The sequence below is a fragment of the Podarcis tiliguerta genome, assembly GCF_965153285.1.
Source record: "Podarcis tiliguerta genome assembly, chromosome: 14".
In the NCBI taxonomy this organism is placed as follows: domain Eukaryota; kingdom Metazoa; phylum Chordata; class Lepidosauria; order Squamata; family Lacertidae; genus Podarcis; species Podarcis tiliguerta.
In genome coordinates, this window is record NC_139547.1 from 8828689 (window position 1) to 8851712 (window position 23024).

General features: G+C 47.2%; 1 protein-coding gene across 2 annotated transcripts in view; it reads right to left on the reverse strand.

Annotated features, from left to right (window-relative positions):
* Positions 1-16043, reverse strand: part of LOC310664189 (uncharacterized protein C15orf39 homolog) — a 47560-nt gene extending 31517 nt beyond the window's left edge. Inside the window, exon 1 of one of the 2 annotated variants that reach the window (XM_083412952.1) lies at positions 15365-16043. The gene's annotated coding sequence lies outside the window, so the exon portion shown is untranslated. The remainder of the gene's footprint in view (positions 1-15364) is intronic. The other variant, XM_083412951.1, reaches the window with a different exon arrangement.
* Positions 16044-23024: the final 6981 nt, after the last annotated feature.

The following is a 23024-nucleotide window of genomic DNA, read 5'->3' on the forward strand; positions in this document are numbered from 1 at the left end:
TCCCATCAGCCCCAGCCAGCATGGCCAATGGTCAGGGATGATGGGAGATACAAGTCCAAAAACAGCTTCCCCATCCCTGCTCTAGGGGAAGGGTTAGCTGGCATCCCATCTGCGTCATTCTGACATTGCTCACACTGGCAAAATTGATCTCATCATCTTCTTTGAAACAAGAAGCTGTGGGTAAAAAGCCTCAGCACCTAGGGCTTGCCGATCGAAAGGTCGGCGGTTCGAATCCCCGCGGCGGGGTGCGCTCCCGTTGTTCGGTCCCAGCACCTGCCAACCTAGCAGTTCGAAAGCACCCTCGGGTGCAAGTAGATAAATAGGGACCGCTTACTGGCGGGAAGGTAAACAGCATTTCCGTGTGCTGCGCTGGCTCGCCAGATGCAGCTTTGTCACGCTGGCCACGTGACCCGGAAGTGTCTTTGGACAGCGCTGGCCCTCGGCCTCTTAAGTGAGATGGGCGCACAACCCTAGAGTCTGTCAAGACTGGCCCGTACGGGCAGGGGTACCTTTACCTTTTACTAAGTATGTTATGGTTCTAGCCTTTGCTGTGGTGCCTCCTTATGCTCCTCTCGGTCTCTTATAAGATATACAGTAATGCCATTTTTATTATCACTGACAGAGCTTCCAAGGCCCCGTGGAGGCTGTCACTTGACTTCATCCCAATTTCCAAGTGGCTTACACAGAGCAGGACTTTCTCATAGGTTGCCATCCATCAGTGGCTCCTCTGATGTTTTGTCATATCCAGTGGTTCCTGGAGAGCCTAGAAGGGCTGGTTTACCATAGTTCAGAGATAGACTATGTGCTTTACAGGCAATTGATCCCCAGTTCAGTCTCTGGCATCTCCACGTAGAAGAATGAGGTAGCATGAGATGGGGGAAGACCTCTGCCCAGGACTCTGGAGACTAGGGTTGGCGATATCTGGTTTTCGACATTGTGATATATCACCAGCTCAACATCTCAATAAAGCGGTATATTATGACCGCATCGTGATTTTTGTGGGCACCTGCTCTTGGGATTCACTGCTCCCTGCAGATGGCAGGGGAGAGCGGAGCCGACAGAGTTAACAGGGGCTGCAGAAATTTAGAGAAGCATTGGCCAGCTTCACGGATTTTCCTACATTGTAATTCCCCCCCCCCCCCAGGGCAGGGCAATGCAACTTTACTCAGAATAGCATTATCAACGTAACACAACACACACACACACAGTGCCAGGCTCCTGAGCAAATACGTACATTATGGTCAAAAATCAGCAGCCTTTTCCCCTGAAATGGCAATTCAACAACGGGAAATGTGATTTCTGCATAGTGTGCGGGCGCGCACACACACACACACACACCATGTTTCGTGATGTATTGTCAGGTCAAAAATTATGAAACCGACACCACAATATTGACTCCAAACCAGTTTGGGACAATACAGTGGTACCTTGGTTGTCAAACTGACTCCCAAAACAGTTTGAAAACCAAGGCACAGCTTCCGATTGGCTGCAGGAGCTTCCTGCACTCAATCGTAAGCCGTGGAAGCCATATCGGACGCTTGGCTTCTGAAAAATGTTCGCAAACCGGAACACCCACTTGCAGGTTTGCGGCGTTCGGGATCTGATTTGTTCGGGAGCCAAGCCTTTTGAGTTCCAAGGTACCACTGTATATCGATATATCCGCAAAGAAGCTGGAGGGGCGTGGGGGAGCTGCAAGGAGTGGAGGTTTTCCAGGGATGAAATTCCTGGCCCCTGGAATTCTCCCCAGGCAAAACCCTCCATGCTTTGAATCTTGAGCATTTTTGCCCAGCTCAAGTGCTCCTAGAATGCCTGTTGTTTTGCTGGAGGACAGGGCAGCAAGAGTGTGCGTAGGAACTGCCTACTGCCTACTTTCACAAAAGTGAAATTTTCAATTGTTGCTCCGCACGTTGTCTCTGCACCACCACCCAGCCACCAGAATGTGGCTTCAGAAGGCTGCTCAGAAGAGAATGTGGCTCTCTGACTCAGAAAGGGTCCCCCACCCACCTCCGTTCCCCTCTTGTTTCTTACTAAAAACGAAGGCCAGGATAGACGCCGTCATAACTTTGCTGAGCAAGGAGGAAAGGTGAGGGGAGGGTGTGGAGGGATGCTGAAAAAGAAGGCAAAACTCTTGCCCGTATTTCAACACGTGCAAAGTTCTCTGTGAGCGATCTCGAAACCTCGCTGCTTAGGTAAATAAAGACTTGTTCCTGTTTTTAGATGGGATTTTCCCAGAAGCACCAAAGGGGAGGGAGAAAGCAGCTGCTCTTCAGAACCAAACAAGAGGCTGCATGAGCCACAGGCCAAATCGCAAAAGGCTCAATATTTGCCAATTGCAGCCGGGGGTTATCTGGGGGCATCGAGAGTCACAAAGGCCAGGGATGGGGAGGAGATGTTTTCACCGCCTTCCTGCTTCCCATCCTCAGCTACCCCTCAGCTCCTGAAGCAAGAAAACCTTAAAAAAAAACAACCCACACATACAAAATCACCCGAGCCAGCAACTGTGAACTAGGAAGTCCTTTCACGATGGAACTGTCACTTGCTGAGGACAGTCAACAAAATGACTGTCTAGCATCACTTCAGCCCTCAGGAGCCTACGGTCATGAGGCCTTGGCACAGATGAGGCCAGACTTCCTCCACATCAGCAACAAATTTAGATGGGGGGGTGTCATTCCTCATTACAAGCTAAAGTAGGCAAGGCCCTCACCATCAGCTGATTATTTGAGCTTGCAAAGGGCGATGCATAGGGCTCAAAGAACTACAATTCACAGGGGGTTATGGTCTAAACCACTGAGCCTACGGCTTGCCGATCGGAAGCTCGGCAGTTTGAATCCCCACGACAGGGTGAGCTCCCGTAGCTCAGTCCCAGCTCCTGGCAACCTAGCAGTTCAAAAGCACGTCAAAGTGCAAGTAGATAAATAGGTACCCCTCCGGCGGGAAGGTAAACGACGTTTCCGTGTGCTGCTCTGGTTTAGCCAGAAGCGGGTTAGTCATGCTGGCCACACGACCCGGAAAAACTGTCTGCAGATGAACGTCGGCTCCCTCGGCCAGTAAAGCAAAATGAGCGCCGCAACCCCAGAGTCGTTCGCGACTGGACTTAACTGTCAGGGGTCCTTTACCTTTTTATTCATTCATTTATATTTAGTTCATGTATAACACACCTTTCCTGCATGGAGCTCAGGCTAGCATGGAATTCCTTCCCCATTTTATCCTTCACAACAATGCTGTGAGGTAGTTTCAGCTGAGAGTGACTGACCCAAAACTGGAAAGAAGAAGAAGAAGAAGTTTCCTAACAAATTAGGTACAGGTAGGATCTGCAACACAAAGCTGCAAAGTAGAATGCTCCTGCTTCAGGTTTCAACCAGTCAGCCATGCCCTCCTTTTGCCGTTCCATTCCCCCTCCCTCAAAATAGGCTTTTTGTTCCAACAGTCTCTTACGGTAGTCCACAGCCACTCAGCATGCTCAGTCCTTTCTGGGTTGTCCCTCCCCACATGGCCCTGCTTTTAGGGGTTTTGTCAAAAAGGAGTTTCTACAGCCATAGAAACTGTAGCACCCTGCTTGTGGTTAACGCTTAGCTGGAATGAAATATTCAATGCAGCAATAGAGAAATTAAAATAATAATTTATTTGTCAGACAAATAAATGATAGACACAGTGGTATATGGTTACCAAAGCTCTGCCCCCTCCAGCCCTGATGGCCAGCACTTATATTTCCTCAGCCCAGCCCCCTTACTCCTCCTTTGGCTGCCTCTGTCCAATCAGCCTGGTTGAAATTCCTATTGGCTGTCTGCTAGAACCAATCATAAAAGATACACCCATTTCCTATTACCTTTTATGGGAGACAAAGAGCTATATTTCCTTCTATCCATAAATGGCAGACAAGTAGCCATATATCTTACATTTGCCTCGACAAGGCACCTTAGTTACCAGATCACCTTTTGCCCCTGTTGCCCCTGCATTCCAAAACAAATGGCTAAAACAAATGGTATTAAATTCTATCTAAAGAGAGATCTTGGGTTCACATTCTCACACACCATCAATGAAATAAGAATCTAACATAAGAATCTAACATTTCTTACTTTCTAAATCCTTTGCATAATTACATTAAGCCAATGAATCTCATACATAACATAGATAGCTTTTTAGAAGAAAAGGCCTTTGCAAAGAAAAAAAGGAACTCAGTAAAAACAGCTTCAAAAGAAGCCTCTTCAGTTTACACCCCCCCTTTCCCAGCCAGCTGCTTTTCCCATTAGCTCTTCCCAAAATTTATTGCCCTTTAACTCTTTCAGTATACCTTAAACCTTAGGAAAATATGGCTAGAGTCTGATGGGAGGCACATGGTATTATGTTCTGTTAAACAATAAATCTTACTATTTACCAACTCTTAATTAGTGTTTTTGCAGCTTGATTGTATTCTGTAATATGTAGGGTCAGTGTAACATTTGCTCCCAGCCTGTAATTCTCTTTTACAACTTTGAGAAACTTGTCTCCTGCTACTGCTATAAATCGGGGGGGGGGGGGCTTGTTCAGGAGAGCAGGAAGATAAACAACTGCCAGAGTACTTAGCCAGCTGGTTTCTGCCTGGCATGAAACATACAAACATTTGCAAATATATCTTTAAGCTCATTTTAAAATACAGGCCTTGATCAGATGCCTCATTACCTTTCCAGGTCCCACACTTTCTGACACACATCCTAAATTTTGAGTCAAGTGTGAATTTATTTAGGGGGGAGGTCTCTGGGTCTGAACACGCAAAATAAATAATATGGTAAGAAGGATAGGGCAGGCCATATCTGGTTTTCAACATCGTGATATATCACTAGCTATAGCACGATATCTAAAATAAGGATGGAACTATGTAGAAGCAAACAGCAGGGCTGGGTGATTTGTGGTTTTCAACTTGGTATATAACCAGTTAAAACACTGTGATATACTGATGAATCACAATGTCTGCAATAAGGATGGAACTCTATAGAGCCATTGGCTGGTATCACGGTTCTTCCCACATTGTGATTTCTGCTTAGCACACAAACACGCATCATGCTTCATGATATATTGCCAGGTCATGTCCTGAGTGCAAGAGCACTCTCCCTACTGGTGTGGCCATATTACGGCTAGTGGTCGTTGATTCCCTTCTCCCCTATTAATTTATCTAATTGTCCTTTAGAGCCAATCCATTCAGGTTGGGGCCACCAATACATCTCTCAGGAGCAGCAGCATATAACAATTTATGCATGCATGCATGCAATTTATAGCCAACCTTTCCTCCCAAATGAGCCCAGGGTGGCGAATGCATGCAATAATCATAATCATTATCATCATCATCATCATTTTTAAAAAACTAAAAACTTGATGCTCTTCAGCCATCAAATGCCTCAGTAAATAAGAATGCTTTGAAATGTCTTCTTAAAGCGAATAATGATACAGGCATACCTCACCAGAGGGGGCATTCAACCAACAGGGAGCCACCACTGAGAAGGCCCTGTCTGGGGGATCAACGCCAACCAGGAAGCCCCCAGTGGCAGCGCCACCACCAAGGCCTACACACTCCAATCGTAGAATCTAACATGGTTGAAAATGCAGAAGGTGCTCTTTTAGGTATATGGGGGTAAGCGGTTTAAAAATCAATAAACGGCTTAGTGGGGGTTTTTTCTTTAAGAAAAAAGAGGGGTGAAAACGTTCTAAGGGAAAGAGAATTCAATGTGTGGGGCCAAGTCTTTTAGACTGCTGCAATGCAGGGGGTTGGACTAGATGACCCTTGTGGTCTACAATTCTGTGATTTCTATGAAAATCCCCTGTTTCTTATACCTGCTAGCTTATCAGCCTTAGTAGGTCCCAAGTAGGTTCACAAAGGAAGTTATTGAGGGTGTGAGAACACTTCACAAGAGCAGCAGGACACAAGTTTCTGGGCAGATTGTGTCCCAAGTCTGTTTATTTTATTTATGAAAATACTTCTATATGACAATCTCATTAAAAACTATACACGGTTGCAACGACGGTACATACATGCCATAAAAACCACGTAAGAGCATCAGAGATCAGCAGCTGGCTATTACAGAAGATGCTTTTCCAATTGTCTACGCAGGTTTGGCAGCATAGAGAAGTTTTCAGCAAACAAGGAAAAGTTAAAACAGAAGGCGCCCTGCTGAATCTCTGTTGAGTTTTCCACTGATGGCATTCAAGACCTGGACCTACTCAGAAGAAGCACGCTCAGGAGCAGGCTATGTTTCTCTGATGTTTGAAAGCCACACCGTGGCTTGGTGGCACTTTCAAAAGATTACGAGGCAGGCCGCAGGAAGAGTCGGGAATACACAGGAAGGATGAGGAAGCCATCGAGGGAGAAAGCCATTTTGTAAAATAAAAGGCCACAACCAGTGCCTCAACCCCAGCCAGCCATCTCAGAGGCAGGTATCCAAAATAGGCTAATGTTAAACATTACAACAAAGTTTCAATCTTTTTTCAGACGGCCAGGCAGCCCAGCGACACTTGATGAACTACCTGGCACTCTTAAGCATGTTTCCTGGGAAGTTCATGTCCCTCATTCTGTAGAATTTTCCTGGAAAATCGCAGGCATATATTGTGTCCAGGAAAGTGTGTGTGTGTGTGTGTGTGTGTGTGTGTGTGTGTGAGAGAGAGAGAGAGAGAGAGAGAGAGAGAGAGAGAGAGAGATTTTTTCTCGGCACTAAACCAGAATTTCAGGAAGCCGCAAAGTGGGTACATAATGTAACTATGATGCCATTCTGTCAATGCCAAACGCAAAGCCTGTGGCTGCTCGAAATTACAGCTGCCATACATCCAGACATCACCAGTACTTCAATGGCGTAACTGACATCTGGGGGAAAATTTCTGAAAAGCTTTGTCCTGAATCTCAGGCAAGTCAATCAAACAGAAAACCTCAACAACTTTGGGAAAGCGCAACAATTTTGGGATGTCCTGGTTTTTATTTTTCGAAATATGGCAACCCTATGTCCAGATTCCACAGCAGTGCAGTGGTACCTCAGGTTTCATATGCTTCAGGTTACATACGCTTCAGGTTACAGACTCCGCTAACCCAGAAATATTACCTCGGGTTAAGAACTTTGCTTCAGGATGAGAACAGAAATCGTGCTCCAGCGGTGCGGCGGCAGCAGGAGGCCCTATTAGCTAAAGTGGTGTTTTAGGTTAAGAACAGTTTCAGGTTAAGAATGGACGTCCGGAACGAATTAAGTACTTAACCCGAGATACCACTGTATGTGGTACAGTTAGACAGACAGCCAACAAGGCAGGGAGGCAGAAAGCCAGCATCTGGGGTGCACAACAGCTGCCTCTTAAACACCGCCACGTGAGTGAACCAGAGATAGGAACCTCAGGACCCAGGGACAAATGCGGCTTTCCATACCTCTCCATCTGGCCCTTGGAGGTCTCCCAAACCGCACACTCCTCTTCCGCAAGCCAAATCCCTTGCCAGCCCCACTTTGCACCCTCCTCAAGTTTCTTTGTCTGGATGGAATGTGTCCTTGTACTGTGATCGCGCTTTCTGCTTGCCTGGATTAGAGAGGAGTATTTAAGTGTGGGCAAAAACCAGCCTCTAAGAAATGTACTCCAAAGCCACTCTGTAGTACTTTGGAAAAATTTCAAGCCTTTTTCATTCCTAGTATACAAAGTGGTTTTTCATTCCTAGTATACAAAGTGGACGCGGGTGGCGCTGTGGGTAAAAGCCTCAGTGCCTAGGGCTTGCCGATCGAAAGGTCGGCGGTTCGAATCCCCGCGGCGGGGTGCGCTCCCGTTGTTCGGTCCCAGCGCCTGCCAACCTAGCAGTTCGAAAGCACTCCCGGGTGCAAGTAGATAAATAGGGACCGCTTACTAGCGGGAAGGTAAACGGCGTTTCCGTGTGCGGCTCTGGCTCGCCAGATGCAGCTTTGTCACGCTGGCCACGTGACCCGGAAGTGTCTCCGGACAGCGCTGGCCCCCGGCCTCTTTGGGTGAGATGGGCGCACAACCCTAGAGTCTGTCAAGACTGGCCCGTACGGGCAGGGGTACCTTTACCTTTATACAAAGTGGTTGCACACGTGTAATGGCAGCTGAGCCCGTTTTTCTAATCAAGCAGTGAAAGAAAAGGCACTCTTTTCATGGGGTTTTCCTCTAGAATGGATTATTTAAGGCACAGTTCTATTCTGCTTCTGTTCCTCCTAGCATTGGCAGTTCTGCAACAAACATACTGAAAATATTGTACGTGGATCTCAAACATGGCTTAGTTGCTCTACCCACATGCAAGGCAAAAGTCTGGATCCGTTACTGTCATCACTGAGATTTTAATACCATATGGCTGAAACTTTGCACTACCAAAATCATCTCCCCCCAGAAAAAAAATCATTGGTTCTGGTGGTGTTCAGTTTTAAAGTTTGACTGTCACAACAGTAATATGACACAACTGGTAGTTTTTTTAAAGGGGTGCAATTTAGCATTGCTGTGTTTGGGAAATCAGAACAACTCTGTTTGCATTTCCAAGAGCCAAAACTGGAAGTTTGTAAATGATGTTTAGGAACGGCTGTTCTACAATGAGGTTAGCATGAATAATCTATCAATCCTAATTTAAATGAACAGTTTAACAGACACAGTCCGTGTGTACAAAAAGTCATCTCAATGAGATTGATGATTGATGTAAACCATGCATTCAATCATAGATAAAGCAGTGAGAAAGGATTTCATGGGAGGTTTTCAAGCAGCAGTTAGATGGCCATCTGTCGTGGATGCTTTAGTCAAGATGCCTGGATTGTAGGGGGTTGGAGTAGATGATCCTTGGGGTCTCTTCCAACTTTAGGATTCTACCTGCACATTATTCCAAGAGGTGTGGATCTGGTCACCTCCTATAGGAATTTGCAAAGATCAAATTCCGCAAACATGCCTAGATTTACATGGAGGTAGAGCATATGGCTTTGCATATGCAAAAGGTCTCACAATTTATTCCTAGCATCTCCAAGCAGAATCAGAAAAGGCTCCTGTCTGAAACCCTGGAGTCAGTAGCCGCTGCCAGTTTTGATCTAGATTATGGGTAGGCAAACTAAGGCCCAGGGGCCGGATCCAGCCCAATCACCTTCTCAATCTGGCCCGCGGATGGTCCAGGAATCAGCGTGTTTTTACACGAGTAGAATGTGTCCTTTTATTTAAAACGCATCTCTGGGTTATTTGTGGGGCATAGGAAAATAAATATAAAAATGTCTGGCCCCCCACAAGGTCTGAGGGACAGTGGACTGGCCCCCTGCTGAAAAAGTTTGCTGACCCCTGATCTAGATGGACCAATGATCTGATCTGGCAGAAGATAGCTTCCTATAACCTGTGTGGTAAGCCTTTTATTGGACAAGTGACTCCATCCTGAGCACGAGAAAGGTTCAGAAGTTTGCCTCCTAGCTGCTGTTTGCTTGGGCCAGAATCTTCTGTCGAAGACGGCCTTTGCCAGCCTAGTGCAGCCAAGATATTTTCCTTGGACTACAAATCCCATCAGCACCAGCCAAGGGTCAGGAATGATGGGTGATGTAATCCAGCAAGAGCCAGTTTGGAGGAGGCTGGTCTAACAGGTTATATCAGAGGTGTTGAAAGGAGAGCAGAGTTTCCTGCATGTAGAGGGGGGGGGGTCCAAAGTTCCCCAGGAAGAAAGGCTGATTGGTAAAACCACTCCAGGAATTGTAGCTCTGTAAAGGGACCAGATGCAGGTGGCGCTGTGGGTAAAAGCCTCAGCGCCTAGGGCTTGCCGATCGAAAGGTCGGCAGTTCAAATCCCCACAGCGGGGTGCGCTCCCGCTGCTCGGTCCCAGCGCCTGCCAACCTAGCAGTTCGAAAGCATCCCCGGGTGCAAGTAGATAAATAGGGACCGCTTACTGGTGGGAAGGTAAACGGCGTTTCTGTGTGCTGCGCTGGCTCACCAGATGCAGCTTGTCACGCTGGCCACGTGACCCGGAAGTGTCTGCGGACAGCGCTGGCCCCCGGCCTCTTGAGTGAGATGGGTGCACAACCCTAGAGTCTGTCAAGACTGGCCCGTACGGGCAGGGGTACCTTTACCTTTAAAGGGACCAGGGGTCTCTTAACAACTCTCAGCACCCTTGAACCACAAATCCCAGATTCCCTGGGGGAAGCAATGGCAGTGCAAAGTGATAGAATACTGCTTTAAATGGGGTCCATGTGTCCATGCTGTGTGAAAACCTATGGCCAAACCCTTTTCCGTGGCATGTGCACCTGTATCAATCAGAGGGATTTGCTGTGCCAAAATTTTAAGTTTTGTCCCATGCACATGTTAAAAATATAGCAGGTACAGTGTCGACAGCTTATCCTTCACAAGATTTCAGTACAGTGGTACCTCAGGTTAAGAACTTAATTCGTTCTGGAGGTCTGTGCTTAACCTGAAACTATTCTTAACCTGAAGCACCACTTTAGCTAATGGGGCCTCCCGCTGCTGCCGGAGCACGATTTCTGTTCTCATCCTGAAGCAAAGTTCTTAACCTGAGGTACTATTTCTGGGTTAGCGGAGTCTGTAACCTGAAGCGTCTGTAACCCGAGGTACCACTGTAATACATTGCCTATCCACAAAGTCCAGCTTCCCATCACAGGCCTGAATAGTGAGACCTACCCACATTTTATAAACCCTGACTAAGCAAGCCAAAAAGTTTCAGTCTCAGAGAAACACACATTTGGTAAGGCTTTCTAGAAAGCCACCCGTCGCCTCGTGATACTGATTTTCAGTCTTACAAGAGCTGAGTACAACATAAATCGAAAATGCCTTCCTCCAGTTTCATGGCCATTCTGTTGCATATTATATAAATACAGGCGTCCAACTTATAAAGCACTTTTTTTTAATTTAAAAAGACCTCCTTTGTCAGGTGAACTCTACCGGCTGGCAACTCCATTAATGTTGCCTTGCTTGAGAGTTTCCTTTTGTCTCTGAACAACTGTGTTGTTCAATCCCAAACTAGATTAAGGTGCACACAGCACATCATCCATTTTACTTGAGGTTCCTCTTAACATCAAAGTGACAAAGTCTATATGGTTCCAATGCTCACAAGCATTTCCAGGCTGCTAGAAACGTGCTACTCTCTTCTGACTGTAGCTCACAATACTCCACCAGCATTGACAGAATACACACAGCTAGGCATAACCATAGTCATAATTACTAGGGAGTCCAGAAGGATGTTAACTACCACTGAGGATAGGGGAATAACTCAAATACACCAAATACCACCGGCATAACATTCTGCCACGTTCGATATTCACTCATAGCCAAACAGAAACATTACAAATAACACTGGTCGGATTTTTCCTGATGGGCCAACATAGTTACCTGCCTTCTTTATCTGTAACCAGGCAGTGCTTCTGGTTATTATTAGTGACAATTTATTTGAGCTATTTTTATCCTTCCCTACATCCTCAGATCACTGTGCAGGTCACAATACAATCGCTAAGTCATGGACATCTCAGTTGAAAACACAGGTTGCAGGAGGCAACAGGTGGGGGCAATGAAATCAACCTTCGATCTGGGAGGGGGTAGCTGCATCCAATGTCAGTCCTATCCATTAGGCCCTTTGAAATCAGCCAACAAATCTAATTAAGGTTTGTTAATTTCAATTAGTTGAATACAGCTGTGTGTGTATCACTCTAACAGCACAATCCTGTGCATATTTTCTAATGGCGGCACTTTTTTAAAGGGAAAAAGGTACCAGCACTCACTATCAAGTTGTCACAGTAAGTGCCACACTTTTAACATGGGGGGTACCCTTGAGTACTGCCAGAAAAAAGCTCTGCTAATGAGTAAGCTTGCCTGTGTTCAACAGGGCTAACTTTCTAAGTGTGCCTAGGATGACAGCTATGACTTACCTGGGACAGCCCCCATGGAACACAGAGAGAAAGTTCTGATTAAATATTGTTATTGTTATCTATCTAGTGCAATTAGAAACTACTCTATTCAGAACTTTAAGAAATGGAAAGCGTAGTGCTGGTGGTCAACAAAAGAGGTTTAAAGACTCTCTCAAGGGAAATCTAAAAAAATTTAGTATATACACCGACAACTGGGAAACACTGGCCTACGAGCGCTCCAGTTGGAGAACAGCCTTTACCAAAGGCATCATGGGCTTTGAAGACGCTTGAACTCAGGACAAAAGGGAGAAACACGCTAAGAGGAAGGCATGCTTGGCAAACCCTCACCGTGATCAGCTCCCTCCCGGAAACCAATGTCCCCATTGTGGAAGGCCCTGTGGATCCAGAACTGGCCTCCACAGTCACTTACAGACTCACTGTTAAAACCGTGTTCATGTAAGACAATCTTACTTGGCCCTGAGGGATCACCAAAGAAGAAGAGATGGTGCCATTAGTGTGAATGGTGTTTCCTAGAGTACAAGGGGGAGGGGGTCCCTGTCTCAGAGAGCTTACAATCCAAAATGTGACACGGGGAAAGGAAGCGCAAGTATAAGGACGCATAGGTTGGGATAAATGGGCAAAGTGCGCTGGACAAAAGCCGTAGCTTAGCAGCACAGCACATGTTCTGGCATGCAAAAGATGGAAATCCATAGACACTGGACGGAGACTAATAAACCCAACTGAACTTGCCGGGGGGGCTACTTCCAAGTACACATGCATAGCCCCCCCCCCCAATATACTCCTTCAGAGGCATTAAACACCCAACCGAAACCAGTGGTGGAATCGAAGAACCTGCGGCCTTTCAGCTGGCGGTTGTGCTATAGCTCCCCAACCATCAGTCATGCTGATGGGAGTTCAGCAGCATGTGGTCAGTGGCCTAGGGTGCAGCAGTGAGTTCCGCAGGCTTAGGTTGGAAGGTCAAACAAGACTACAGCCATGAAATTGAAGCAAACCAGCAGCCAGAAGGCCTGATCTTTATTGATGCAACAAGACACGTTACAAGGGGGACTAGGCTAGTCCCCTAAATGTTCCCCTGGCAACTCCTTCCCAAGCCTGGGAAGCGTCTGCCGGGCTCAGGGAAGGAGTTGCGATGCTCACACAAACAGCTCCCTGCAAACAACTCCCTGCCCCCCAAATCACCTTTGCAAGCTGGAGCCTCTGGCCCTAACTGCCCCCCTACAACAACAACAAAATTGCCACACATCACTGTGGGAGTTGGGTTCCAGCAACATCTGGAGGCAAGCACATTCTTCACCCCTGGTTTGGTGCAACTAAGAGACATCCTTTCACACACACACACACACACCCCTTTCTTTGTCGCCGGACTTTCTTACTTCATTCTGGGCATCTGCAGAGAAAACGGAGCCAAACCGTTCCTCCATGCCTCTGCTCCAAGCATCACACACTCACTCACACCAATGGCATTTCCTAAACTCTGCCCACTGAGCGCATTTGTGTACACGAGCACTATAGTTACCGCAAACACGAGCTTTCGGAACAGAGGCGGTGCCCACAGATCCATTGCCGCAACGCATGGCTTTTCAACCGGCGCTGACCACGTGCCTGCAGAGCAGCAGTCTCCAGCCCCGGACATGTGTGCACATGCAAGCACTCCTATAAACCACACACACAACTTAGGCAATCCATAAATGGTCACGAAGGCCCTAACAAGAGCCTCAAGGCCCTTATATTTTCATAAGCATCCAACAAGAAACAGATGATCTTGTGGGAACAAGTTGTTGGGGTTTTCGTCAAGGGAAAAATCCCACCCTTTAGCAAATGAGAGAGAGAGAGAGAGAAGAGGAGGAGGAGTGTCAGGATTGAAAAACACAGCGCACTTTTGTCAGCCCTCCTCTAGGGGGGTGGGATTATGTTACCTCCTCCTCCTGCTGAAAGAGAAAGCCCACGCTTTACTTACTTCCTTAGCTCTTGTAAGCAGGCAGCAAATCTGAGAAAAACCTCCTTGGGGGTTTGGGACCCACAATTCTAGGCATGCTACCCCCACCCACCCCCCACCCCCCAGAACTTAAGCCCCCACCCCTGTATTCAATGAAGCCTCCACACAGCTAAAGATTGAAGCCTTAATTTTCCTAAATGCTCCTGTCTTAGGGAAAACAGGACAGGGCACACACAAACAGAAAAATAACAGCAGAGGAACAGAGTTCCTCCACTCATGTGCAGAGTGCTTTGCAACCAGCCTCTGTATTAGAAGTCTCCAAGGAAACCTAAGTGGTAGGCAACTCTTGTTTTAAATAACAATTTTAAAAAATGTGTTTTCTTTCTTTTAAACAGACTAGACTGCCCTGTGATTAAAAAAGATAAGCCAGCACAATCTCCTGCATGGTTCCAAGAGAACTCTGCTTGGTAGAGCGAGAACTGGTCCCTGGCATCCAACCTACGATCCCTTCTTGGGATCGAGTCCGCAAAGCGCGTTTGGGCACCCTTCCAAACGCACCAAGAGACTAAACAACGCTTGCTTGCTCTCCCCCTTCCTTCCTTCCTCCTTCCTTCCTTCTTTCTTTTTCTTTCTTTTTTTTTAAGGCTCTCTGTTTATCTTGGAGGAGACGCTTCTCCGCCAGACACCAACCCAAACACCCCCCTCCCCTCCGCACAGCTGAACACCTGGGTGCTTTTGGAAATGCGCCCTGGCCGCCTCCCCAGGCCAGCAAAGTGATGCAATCGCGATGCTTATCATTCCGGGGTTTGTTCTGGCTTACTTCTGTCTACATTGGGGAGGCCAGGTTAACAAAAGGCCGTTTCAGACGGGGGGGGGCAGGCAGCCCTCCCCAACACACGCACGCGCGTATACCTCCTTCCCAAACCTCCGTGTTTACTCGCGAGTAGGACCCACTCAAACTCCACGGGGCTTCTACTCCCATCCTTTGACAGGGATGCAGCCCGGGGCTACCATCCTGACACAGACTGACTTCATTTAGTGGGCGCAGCGGGGCTTACTCCCGAGTAAACATGCCTCTGGTAAGTTGCAGGGAGGGGAAGTCATATTTATATGTATATATAAATCTCTCTCTCAGTATATGGAAACAAACAACCCTCTGACTTTTAGAAGGCAACATCTGAAGGCAACCCTGGGGGGGGGGGGAATTATGTCTAATGTTTTACCATTTTTAATGTGCTCTAAGCCGCCCAGAGAGTGAAACCCAGCCAGATGGGCGGGGTATAAATAATAAAATTATTTTCTGTGAACCGTCCTGAGACCTCCGGGTCTAGGGCGGTATATAAATTCATAATAATAATAATAATAATAATAATAATAATAATAATAATAATAATATAGCCACGATCCCCAATGTATGAGCGAGTTGAGATTCCTTCATTGCACGGGGTTGGACTAGATGAACCCGGGACCCTTTCCAACTCTCCAATTTTACGCTTCCAGCGCGCCTTCAAAGGGCTGGTTCGAGGCAGCCGCCGTTTCTCCATCGCTGGAAAGCGGGCTTAAATCTTGCGCGGAGAGGAACCGATCTTACCTGGAGCTGCCGGGGTCGGACTCCGTCGCTCCCCGCAGGTAAGGCTGCCCCCCAGAAGCGCATCTTAGTCCCCCGATAGGGTGGGGAATCGCTCCGGGAGGCTCGGGGCGGGGGAGCAAGTGGTAGCAGAGGACGAGATGGTTTCTCTATTTAAAAAAAAGAAATAGAAAAAGGCAGCCTCGCAGGAGGTAAAAGTTGCAAACGCAGGGCGCACTCGGATCCGAGCCGGCCAAACGAACTCCGGGTGCCTAGAAGAGGCAGGCAGCAAATAGAGGATCCAGATCCGTAGCGAGCGCTGATCCGGACTGATTTCGCTTCTTCTCCTTTTTTAAAAAGGGAAAACTCACATCCGAGTTGCCCGGGCCTAAAAACTCTGTCTGGACTTCTTTTTCCCCGCCGTCCCCCGTTGGTTCTCCACGCGCCAACAACAACAAAAAAACAAAACACAAAACCACTTTGCAGAAAGGAAGCGACGAGAGCGTGATCCGGAGCCGCTGCTGCTTCAGTCATCTGAAAGGATCTCTGTGTGCGTGTGTCTCTCCGGTCCCTCCCCGCCTCGTGGGAGGAGGAAAGGAGCGAAGGGGAGTCCGGAGGATGAGGGCGCGCGAGGGAGAAGGGAGGAGCCGGAGAGGCTGAAATGTGATGGCAACCTTCCGCGTAATCCGGATTCGGGACGAGCCGAGCCAATCGGATCCCACGCGGAGAGGTTGCATCAACAAGCGAAAAGAAAGAGGCTAGAAAGTTCGCAAAGATAGAAAAGAAGCCAGTAAGATCAAGAGCATGCGCGTGGAGCCAAGTCCTGTGCATCATCATCATCATCATCATTCTTATTACCTTTTACCCCTTTTGATTTACTTGTAGTTCTTGCACATTCCTTTCAACAAGGAGCTCATAGAATCATGGAGCTAGAAAGGGCATCATATTCTAACCCAACCCCCAGAATGCAAGAATCACAGCTCAACTCAAAGGAACATACACAGCCCCCCCCCCTTATTCTCACAACAACCCTGCCAGGTAGGCAGTTCTTGGAATGAGAGAAAAAAGGCCCAGCTGTCTCCCCACCCTTTAGGTTTTGGAAAGCAGGAGCTAAGACTGTGATCCTAACCAGCTGGAAGTAGTGCTACTGAATTCAGTGGGGTCTGTGGGTTAAACCACAGAGCCTAGGACTTGCCGATCAGAAGGTCGGCGGGGTGAGCTCCCATTGCTCGGTCCCTGCTCCTGCCAACCTAGCAGTTCAGAAGCACATCAAAGTGCAAGTAGATAAATAGGTACCGCTCCGGCAGGAAGGTAAACGGTGTTTCTGTGCGCTGCTCTGGTTCGCCAGAAGCGGCTTAGTCATGCTGGCCACATGACCCGGAAGCTGTATGCCGGCTCCCTTGGCCAGTAAAGCGAGATGAGCACTGCAACCTCAGAGTCAGCCACAACTGGACCTAATGGTCAGGGGTCCCTTTACCTTTACCTTACTCTCGAGGAAGCAGGGTTTCTGTGCTGTGATATAGGTACTGGAGGTCATGGGCATAGCCAGGGGGGCAAGCTGCTCCCCCCCCTCAAAAAAAAAAAACACCAAGTAAATAAATACAAATACTTAACGAAAAGTAGAAATTGTAGGAAGATTTTGACAGGTTTTTCTGAGCACTCGGGTCAAAAGAAAGTAATTTAAATCAACTGTGGTTGAGACATTTTATTCTGAATCTGCTAGGCAGATAATGGCAGGTGGGTGTCCTGCCCCCCCCCCCAAAAAAAATATCCTGGCTGTGTCTAAGCAGGTCTCCCTACTCTGAGGCTGCAGTCCTTGTTAGTTCCTCCTGGGAGTAAGCTCCACTGAACACAATGAGACATGCAAAGGCTTCCACTGTAACACCTCAGGTCCCAAAGCAGACCATAGAGGGTCGAATCTCACCTTTATTTCCAGATATGCATGTGCAAGGTCACAGCTTTATATTGCAGTTTGCCAGCTGGGAACTCACAACCAACCCCAGCGAAACTTTGCGAAACATGGGTTAGAATGACATCAGAATTCAGTTGTTACAGCTTTAAGAACACCACCCCATTAAGGGGGGTCAGAACATAAGTACGGCAACTGTCTGACAATTAAAAGAACATGGGGGGCACACTATCCCTTAAATTCCTCTTTGAAAATTTCCCCAGAGTCCTCCCTTCTGAGAAGTCATTGCCTGTTCTACATCATCACATATTTCTTGATGATCAGTTGATTGTGTAATAAGTGTACATTTGTCCTTGCGTCTTATCTATTTCTTAAAAATAGGTATATCCTGCCTTTCCACCCTAAAGGAAGAAAGCCACAGGCGATAACATCTGACATCAAGACAATAAAACACGAACTATAAAAACAGAAGCCAGGAATTAACCACTGACAACATTGCCCATTAAATTGAAGAAGAGTTTGGATTTGATATCCCGCTTTATCCCTACCCGAAAGAGTCTCAAAGTGGCTAACAATCTCCTTTTCCCTTCCTCCCCCACAACAAACACTCTGTGAGGTGAGTGAGGCTGAGAGACTTCAGAGAAGTGTGACTTATTGGCAAAACCAATTTGACGTTTCACGACTTTCTGACTAGTTGCAGGACCTTACCCAGACCTAGCAGAGTAAACGCAGAATCCACGGAAGCAATTGGTACCTTGGCTGCAGAGCAGGAACCAGGAACTTGTAGTTAGGTGTTTATTATATCCAGTGGACTATTTACAGGAACAGAACACGGATCTTTAGCTAGCTCTCTCTCACACAACTCACAACTCCTACACTGACACACAGAACTCTGAACTCACGAACCCTGAACTAACACATTCCTGTTAGTGGGCCATTAATTATCACTCCCTTGAGAGAGCTTGACCAGTCAGAGAGCTGTCTCCATGCCTCTGTTATCACCAGGCAGACTTACGGTACTCCTTCACACGACCTTCTGGCTGCCTGCCAAACCTTAATTGACTCTGTGTGAGTAGCTGCACGTACACAGTTTCCCAAGACCCCCTCACAGCTCTCACACAGTGCAATTAACTTCTGAGCACATACAGAGTAATTTACCCAACTTTGTTCTGCAAACCCAAGCTTTCACACATTTGCTTGTTCTTTACAAACGACAACGGTTTTGTAAATATGTCAGCAACATTTTCAGCACTCTGAACATATTCACATGCAATGACATTTCTCTGTACATTACATAACACATTTTGGTATTTTACGGCCACATGTTTAGATCTGGATTGGCAAACTGCATGGCAGTGGAGCATGGATCTGGGCCTCCTCTGACAAGCAATGCATGATAGCAGCAGGTTCATATTGAGGGCAGAGAGGCGGTGCTTTCAATAACCACATCCAAACTCTTAGAACTTGAAGGGTCAAAATGAGTCCTTTGAATTGTCCAGGAAAGAGAGTACCGTACTTTTTAAACCCAAGGGCCACATTGCTTTCTGGGAGACCTGCCAGGGGCCACGTGCCCGTGGTGCACAGAGCCAGAAGGAAAAGTGGGTAGAGTAACAGATATGAGTTTTACTTGAGATCCTGAGGCTCAGGTGCTCTACAGGCACTCAGGCACCCCTCTCTGTCACCCAGCCAGGCAAGCCAGAGTCATCGACGGAGTTCAAGGGAACCTTCCAGCCAGCCACAAATATCCAAAGAGGGTGGGAAGTAAGGCCAATGAGGGATGTATTGAGAGTTTGAAGGACCAGGCAGAGATTCCCAGAGGGCCACATTGACTTCCTGCTTCAAGGCTCTGCCTGCAGCTGCCTTTCAGAGACATGCCACTTCCAGTAGCCTAATCCTCTATAATTCTGCCTAATCTCCTTTTAAAGCTCCATCATTGCATCCCTTTGGAGAGAATTCCATATTCCGCAGTGCACTATTGTGCAGTCCTTCCTTTGGCCTGTCCTTCATCTCCTACCCTTCAGCTACATTGAGAGACCCTTGGTTCTAATATTATGAGGAAAAGATAAAAACTTCCCTCTATGCCCTTTCTCCACCCCACACATGATTGATTGATTGATTGATTCATTTGATCCTGGTTATGAATCACTTTCTGCAGAATAACCTGAAGGGATTCACAGTAGAAACATCAGCAGTTAGAAACAACGCCATATACGCAAACTATTAAAACAATTTCATATGTGAAAACGATTGCAAGTCCAATAAAGACGCAGACTGCTATCTTAAAAGCCCCAAACTCTGTGACCTTTCCTCATTGCGGGAGTTGTTCCAGATCCGTGGTCATGTTCATTGTCCTTTTCTGCACAACTCTTTCCCTGCGTGCTTTAGGAAATGTCTAAGAAGCCAACTTTAAATAAGGAAGGGGGCCCCACAAAGGCACAGTCATTCTCCCTCATGATTGCCAAATTGCCAGAAAAAGAGGAAGAGTCAGTCTGAATCTGTAGATTTTCAACAGAGGGTTGATCTCAAGGCTGGGGTCAACATCTGTCACCCTTGCCAGGGCCTCAGTATCCTGCAGGGCCAACTGCTCATGCTTGCCTGAGGCCTTTATATTATATTAATTATATTATATTATATTATATTATATTATATTATTATTTTATTTTATTTTATTTTATTTTATTTTATTTTATTTTATCCCTCCCCTCCCCTCCCCTCCCCTCCCCCAGCCTGGTGCTTCAAGCATAGGCAGACAACTAGATCTATGCATCCTGACTTCCAGGGCATTGTGGGAAATTGAAAGGGATGGCCAAAACCTCCTTCCAAGTGCTGCCATCACAACCTGGGAAGTCCATCAGGGCCCATGGATAGAGGAGGGAGCTCACCGGAGGACATACTGCCAGGGTCCCCTGAAACCTGGTTCTGTTTGTCTGGCATAACACTGGCTGGTGAAGCTCACCGTGACATCGAGATAAGACAGTCCACTTGAGCCTTTGAGAAGGGCTGTTTCTCGGTGGTTAGGGCACCTGCCTTGAATGCAGAAGGTCGCAGGTAGAGTCCCTAGCATCTCCTGCCTAGCAAAAATACTTGAGGAAGGTGCAACTGGGGATCAAGTGTACGCTGGGGAGCCCCACCGGGGCCTGAGCTTCCCCACTCCTGGATTCCAGACTTTATCAGAGAGAAGGAGAGAGGGAGAGGGAGAGAGACTGACTCATCTTTCCACCAGACGCCCTTTGAAAGAAAATTCAGCCAGCCAAACTGTAGAATGAGGCATTTCCCCTCCTCTCCTGTTGTTCCTCCTTCCCTCCCCTCCTTCCCTCCCTCCCTCCCTCCCTTCCTTCCTTCCTTCCTTCCTTCCTCCCTTCCTTCTTTCCTCCCCTCCCCTTGCCAACCTTTGACAACAAGGGAGACTTCAGTGAATGATGCAAGAACCTTCTGGCTTTTGATGAGCTGCCAGCTCAGAGTGGAAAGTTTCACCTAACAAGACCCATGGGTAGGGAAAGCGTGAAAGCCTCAACAGAAGCAAGCAAAACACCTCCACAAAGCCAAGAGAGAGTCGTCAACAGCTCTTCTCTAAGAGCTGTTCAACAGTGGAATGGTCTCTCCCAGAAGGTTGTGGGCTTTCCTTTCTCGGAGGTTTTTAAGTAGAGGTTGGATGGCCATCTTTAGTTGAGATTCCTGCATTGGAGGGGGTTGGACTAGATGATCCTCAGGGTGCCTGCCAACTCTCTACAATTCTACGATTCTCCTTCAGGAGCATTTCCCTAGCGGCCCAACCCTAGCCTATTGCCTACAAGTGCCTGTTGAAATTAACTGGCTTAATCTAACTCCTGCCTCCATTTGCAGTGATGGGCTGAAAGGGCATCCCTGCTAGAGCAGACCTGAGCCCTGCAGATGTTGGACTCCAACTCCCATCAGTCCAAGCCAGTGTTGCAAATGGTTAGGATGATGGACATTGTAGTCCAGCGGTATCTGGAAGGCCCCAGATTCTCTTGTCTTGCTCTGCAATGAATACTAGCACTGGCTCTCCAGGGTTTCATGGAAGGGTCATACCTGGAAATGAACCTGGAACATTGCCCTCTCAAAGCATATTCTCTACTACTGATCTATGGCCCTTTTGCTGAAACATTTTCCTTTCCTTTCTGAAAGAAGCTAACCTGAAAGGAGGCGACCGTCCCAAGGTCACCCAGTGAGCTTCATGCATAAACAGATTAAGCTTAACTAGAAGGTCAGCAAGGCTTTTTGTCAATAGCAACCATAACTGCAAGTTGAGACCAAATGAGCTCTGCGAGAGCCTGCCTTGCTCCAGTTGCTCAGAGTTGTTTCTCGGCCTTAACATCCCTCACCTATAAAAATACAAGTGCTAATTAAATGTATTAGATATGTATCCTACCTTTCAAAGAAGGCAGCACACATGATTCCATTGGCCATCAACCCTGGGAGGTAACCTGGGCTTAGTGGGCAGAGCTGGCCGAAGATCAGTCTCATGGTTGATCAGGAATTTGAACCTGGGCCTCTCGTGAAACTGGAACTGCTGCACCAGGGATGAGCAACATGTGGTCCTGGGCTGTTGTTGAAATACAGTTTCCATGTATTTCATCTGCCTGCAGACTGCCTTGCCAGAGTGGTGCATGCTCTGGTTATCTCCCGCTTGGACTACTGCAATGCGCTCTACGTGGGGTTACCTTTGAAGGTTACCCGGAAACTACAACTAATCCAGAATGTGGCAAATAGACTGGTGACTGGGAGTGGCTGCCGAGACCATATAACAGCAGTCTTGAAAGACCTACATTGGCTCCCAGTACGTTTCCGAGCACAATTCAAAGTGTTGGTGCTGACCTTTAAAGCCCTAAATGGCCTCGGTCCTGTATACCTGAAGGAGCATCTCCACCTCCATTGTTCTACCTGGACACAGAGGTCCAGATCCAAGGGCCTTCTGGCAGTTCCCTCACTGCAAGAAGCCAAGTTACAGGGAACCAGACAGAGAGCCTTCTCAGTAGTGGCGCCCTCCCTGTGGAACGCCCTCCCACCAGATGTCAAAGAGAACAACAACTACCAGACTTTTAGAAGACATCTGAAGGCAGCCCTGTTTAGGGAAGCTTTTAATGTTTGATGTATTACAGTATTTATTTTAATATTTTTTTGGAAGCCACCCAGAGTAGCTGGGGAAGCCCAGCCAGATGGGCGGGGTATAAATAATAAATTATTATTATTATTATTATTATCCCTGACCATTGGTCATGCTGGCTCGAGTTGATGAGAGTTGGGAATCCAACAACACCCTGAGGGCCAGAGCTTCCCCCGTACCTGCAATGCGTATCATTCAGCTTTTGATCTTTGACTTGGAAGCATCCCTAATTATCCTGATGTACATCTTCAATGGCCTCCACCCTGCCCATTGTCTTCTTTTCTTACCTTGGCAGGTAAGATCTTTGGCAGCTGTGTGATAAGATGAAATAAACAAGGAGCAGGTCCTCTCATCTTCCGATTGAAAAAACTGCATTTGTTGAATGATGGTCTTCCATGCAATTCTTAAAAGCAAAGCCCCAAGGCCTTGGGGAAGGAGGGACAGAGGGGTCACCTGCTTGTATTTCCGACCTTGTTTTGCATGCAAAGGTCTTCTCCAAAAACTAGGCAAATGACCTCATTTTGTATGAAAATAGAATCATTGTTCCAAAATATGCATTGGCAGTTAAGGGATGTCAAGTGATTTCTCTTTACTGAATACCTCTCCATTATTGACACAATTGCTCACTTGCAGAAAAGGCTTAGTTAATA